Consider the following 6,000-nt stretch of genomic DNA (forward strand, 5'->3'; position numbering starts at 1 on the left):
CATTTGAAACATACTTTTTTCATCTTATTTTAGTATTTTGATTTGTCTGAACTGTCCCTTTAATATAGGGGCAATTTCGTGGACACAGATTTTAAGCTGGACTAACTGAAATTGCATTTCTCAGACATGGTTAAAAATAGTAAGACACTTATATGTTAATAAATTGTTTAATATCCATTCATTTTTATGATTATTTATTTGAATTGGACTGGAAGTTGTCCAGCTAGCGGGACACCTAGACCTAAAAGGTTTTAATATAGGGGCAGTTTCGTGGACACAGACTTTAAACTAAAATTACATTTCTCAGACATGATTTAAAATAGTCTCAAACTTGCCCTCGTCTAGATTTTAAAAGTCTGATTTCCAGAAGGATGATTAGAGTTAATCTAGATCTTGAAAGTATAAATTAAACCTGGTCAGAGTGTCACGTCCTGACCAATATAAGTTGTTATTTTCTGTGGTAGAGTGGTCAGGGCGTGACTGGGGGTGTTTTTTGTGTTTGTTCTATGTTTTCTATTTCTATGTTGGATTTTCTAGTTTGTCTATTTCTAGGTTGGGGTTTATTGGGTTGACCTTCAATTGGAGGCAGCTGTTCCTCGTTGCCTCTAATTGGAGGTCATATTTAGTAGGGGTGGGTTTTTTTTTTCCTGTGGTTTGTGGGTAGTTGTTTTCTGTTTTATTCCTTGTACCTGACAAAACTGTTGACGTTTGTTGTTTTTGAATTAGCGTTTCATTAAAAGTAAAATATGAGCACTTTTGTACGACCCGCATTACACAGAGGCAGGTTTAACTTCAGATGAAAGGATGTTGGCACCCAGGTTGGCCTTGGCTATGGAGGATGATTGATAACCTGGACTATTTCAACTGTGATCAAAAAAACGCCACCAAGGCCAGACAGGACCCACTGAATGGTTTTTGATTAAATACATTTCTGTGACCGTTTCTGTATGTACAAAGAAAATGCAGCTGATATTATTTGTTTACTTGAGCCAAGGCTTTCGTCTGACTCTGTTCGGGGGAATGGGCCCATCCCTCCCAGTACTGATCCCATTGAGGTTTTTAGCATCTGGAATGTTCCATTGTCATTTGTGTGGTGTTTAGTGAACCAACTGTATGCAGAATAGTCCACAATGCTATATATTTTTTTAACTTTAACCTTTATTTAACTAGGCAAGTCAGTTAAGAACAAATTCTTATTTACAATGACGGCCTACCCTGGCCAAATTCAGACAACACTGGGCCAATTGTGCAGCTGCCCTATGGGACTCCCAATCATGGCCGGATGTGATGCAGCCTGGTTTCGAACCAGGGTCTGTAGTGACACCAGCTTGCACTGAGATACAGTGCCTTCGACCACTGCACCACTCGGGAGCCCCACATATGAACTGAAAGACAATTACATCAGGTTTCTTGACGCTGCTGCCCAAGCCAACTACATGGTGGAGACGTCTATGATAATGGGAACTTCTCTGCAGTCATTGTCTGTATAGATGGACGTCATATTCCCATTGTTTCCCTCTACAGCAGATGCTAAGGAGTATAGGAAATTTAACTTGTTTTAAATACATGTACAGAGTGTGTGTACTGCCAATTTGCTGTTCTCCAACATTGTTTTGCACGTTGTTGCATGTTGGAAACTCCTCTTCGTATGCTCAGCTTGAAGGAGGAGAACATAGTGGAATCATACTTGGTGACAGTGACCTCAAACAGCACAGACCAACTTCTTGTTCAACCATAATCTTTATGCAATAGTAACTGAGCAACAACGGTACAACCAAGCTCATATCCGCACCAGAGGTTTAGTGCAGTTATTTCCAGTGTCTCAGAAACACATTGCGCGTTCAACCAAGAACATACTACATTGTCATAATTGCAACAGCAGTGCTTCACAATGACCTCAAACAACATGGCTGCCCAATGCTTCACAATGACCTCAAACAGCATGGCTGCCCAATGCTTCACAATGACCTCAAACAACATGGCTGCCCAATGCTTCACAATGACCTCAAACAACATGGCTGCCCAATTCTTCACAATGACCTCAAACAACATGGCTGCCCAATGCTTCACAATGACCTCAAACAGCATGGCTGCCCAGTGCTTCACAATGACCTCAAACAGCATGGCTACCCAGTGCTTCACAATGACCTCAAACAGCATGGCTGCCCAGTGCTTCACAATGACCTCAAACAGCATGGCTGCCCAGTGCTTCACAATGACCTCAAACAGCATGGCTGCCCAGTGCTTCACAATGACCTCAAACAGCATGGCTGCCCAGTGCTTCACAATGACCTCAAACAGCATGGCTGCCCAGTGCTTCACAATGACCTCAAACAGCATGGCTGCCCAGTGCTTCACAATGACCTCAAATAGCATGGCTGCCCAGTGCTTCACAATGACCTCAAACAGCATGGCTGCCCAGTGCTTCACAATGACCTCAAACAGCATGGCTGTCCAGTGCTTCACAATGACCTCAAACAGCATGGCTGCCCAGTGCTTCACAATGACCTCAAACAGCATGGCTGTCCAGTGCTTCACAATGACCTCAAACAGCATGGCTGCCCAGTGCTTCACAATGACCTCAAACAGCATGGCTGCCCAGTGCTTCACATTGAAGATGAGGATGGCCCCCATGTTCCCATGGTTGAGCCAGACATTAACAGACATGGACTAGCCTGCAGAGATGCTTTAGCTATGCAGAACAAACTCACAAGATAAAGATATCTCAAGTGATTGAAGCAAACAATAGCCATGGATTGGTAACAAAAAAAGGTTTTAATTCACAAATGGAAATATCGGGACCCCAAACTACTGCTGGTTAGAAAAGAACATTGGTACTGCTGCTTCATGTTTCTGTCCTCCTCCTCCTCCGTAGCCAAATCAACGTGAAGAACATTGGTACTGCTGCTTCATGTTTCTGTCCTCCTCCTCCTCCGTAGCCAAATCAACGTGAAGAACATTGGTACTGCTGCTTCATGTTTCTGTCCTCCTCCTCCTCCGTAGCCAAATCAACATGAAGAACATTGGTACTGCTGCTTCATGTTTCTGTCCTCCTCCTCCATAGTCAACTCTACATGAAGGATTCGTATCTTAATATCATGCTCTTCTTTTAATAAATATTTAAATACCTTAGTTTGCGGCTCATGAAATTCCATCGCCAGTTTCTCATGCATGGTCAGCCTCTTTTTGTCCTCTGGGTTAGTGACACAATCTTCCCCTCCTAGCTGCTGCAGATGTATCACAGCTGACTGACCCTCATCCCATTTAAGACAAGTTCCCTCCAAGCTATGATGATCATCTGCCTCAATTTCTTTAGGGAGGGGGGGGGGGGGGGGAATTGCTGCAGTAGAGTGTTCATAAAATATTTTTTTTTATTATTGGAGTGCAAGAGATTGACTGACAACATGACTTAGTCCTTGCAGTCCAGGGATGACACATGTTGAATGAATTTGTCTGACATAATGAGGATTGGAACGGTCCCCCATCTGAACTGTCCAAATGGTCATCATGGGAGGGGGGGGGGGGGGGGATACCTTCCAGGAGTTGCTGACTATCAAGGATCTCGGTCAACAAGTCCCCCAGCTCATCCGTCTCTGGTCTGACTAGTCCCTACGAGCAACAGCAGTTGTCTTCTTGACGTAGATTTATGTGTTTTTCCACAGGACCTTAGAAAGACAAGACAATATGGAAATTATATTAGTAATTATGTATGATATTGTTTCTGTTATATTTCTGTCACACAAATACATTTAGGCCCCGCTGTGTTGTGTTACATTTAGGCCCCGCTGTGTTGTGTTACATTTAGGCCCCGCTGTGTTGTGTTACATTTAGGCCCCGCTGTGTTGTGTTACATTTAGGCCCCGCTGTGTTGTGTTACATTTAGGCCCCGCTGTGTTGTGTTACATTTAGGCCCCGCTGTGTTGTGTTACATTTAGGCCCCGCTGTGTTGTGTTACATTTAGGCCCCGCTGTGTTGTGTTACATTTAGGCCTCGCTGTGTTGTGTTACATTTAGGCCCCGCTGTGTTGTGTTACATTTAGGCCCCGCTGTGTTGTTACATTTAGGCCTCGCTGTGTTGTGTTACATTTAGGCCCCGCTGTGTTGTGTTACATTTAGGCCCCACTGTGTTGTGTTACATTTAGGCCCCGCTGTGTTGTGTTACATTTAGGCCCCGCTGTGTTGTGTTACATTTAGGCCTCGCTGTGTTGTGTTACATTTAGGCCCCGCTGTGTTGTGTTACATTTAGGCCTCGCTGTGTTGTGTTACATTTAGACCCCGCTGTGTTGTGTTACATTTAGGCCTCGCTGTGTTGTGTTACATTTAGGCCTCGCTGTGTTGTGTTACATTTAGACCCCGCTGTGTTGTGTTACATTTAGGCTCTGCTGTGTTGTGTTACATTTAGACCCCGCTGTGTTGTGTTACATTTAGGCCTCGCTGTGCTGTGTGATACACAAGAACACTAACATTTACAAATGACTCTGATTTGTAAAAGTGGGCCAACAATAAATCCAGTAACTCACCTGAAGTTGTTGTAGCTTCCTTTTGTTTACTTTTTAATTTGAGGTTGAATTCATTCCAGATGGCAGTAGAGGAATTATTTGTATTGTTGTCTGTTGGTGTATCATACTGTTTGTTCTCCATAATTGGCTGGTTTGACACAATTCGCTTCAAGAGGGGTATTTTTCTTCAAATTTACGGAAATACATTCCATTTTTCCTTTTACCTCTGTCCGTTGTTTGGTTTAAGTGACTTGCTCCAATTCCACACAATGGTTATGCATTAGTGTTGCATCCTCAGGTCAACACCAAGTGCACATCATTTCTATAATATAACCAGGCTTCCAAAGATGAAATGGCTAGTCCTTACTTACCTTAGTCTGGGACTCCCTCGTCTAGAACAAATTCATCTGAAGTTATTAAGCAACATCTCAGAATTAGACATTTTTTTAAAAATCTGGATGAAATTAAGTAGAATTAGCCTAGTCCTGACATAAATTATACTCGGTCTGAAAAACCACCCCTTATAATGTCATTTTATGTGATTGTGTTGTTTGTATTCAGTACAATTGCACAGACAACAGAGCAAACTGGTTTTCAAATTGGCCTAGTTTCCTTATGACAGACCAAATCACATGAGAACGGGAGTAGTTGTTCTAAGGAAGTGACCTGGCATGGCATCTCATTAGGCTACAATAGGTTACTTACGTTCATTGTACTGTCTTTTTTACAATGTTTAAATGACACATCAGTTATTAATCCACTGGCTGTAAACAACTACAGTATCCACTTCTTTAGACTAGGCCTACTTACAGACCAACATAACAAATGACTGTTGCTATTCCATTCTGAAGTTGCAACACAGTTTATGCGGTGACCTATTTGCAAGGTTATGGTTATTAATCATAGTCCGCTAATATTCCCGTCACTGGGTAGTTTAGACCTAGTGTAACTGTAGCGTAGAAGACGAAGGCACATGGCAGAGACATAGATTACATAGTAGGGATAATTAATCCAAAATCACCGACACCGACCATATGGACCACTTATCAACACCGACCATACGGACCACTTATCAACACCGACCATACGGACCACTTATCAACACCGACCGTACGGACCACTTATCAACACCAACCATACGGACCACTTACCAACACCGACCATACGGACCACTTACCAACACCGACCATACTGACCACTTATCAACACCGACCACACTGACCACTTATCAACACCGACCATACGGACCACTTACCAACACCGACCATACGGACCACTTACCAACACCGACCATACTGACCACTTATCAACACCGACCACACGGACCACTTACCAACACCGACCATACGGACCACTTACCAACACCGACCATACGGACCACTTACCAACACCGACCATACGGACCACTTACCAACACCGACCATACGGACCACTTACCAACACCGACCATACGGACCACTTACCAACACCGACCATACTGATCACTTATCAACACCGACCAT

Source organism: Salmo salar, chromosome 24 (assembly GCF_965601325.2).
Source record: "Salmo salar chromosome 24, fSalSal1, whole genome shotgun sequence".
Taxonomy (NCBI): domain Eukaryota; kingdom Metazoa; phylum Chordata; class Actinopteri; order Salmoniformes; family Salmonidae; genus Salmo; species Salmo salar.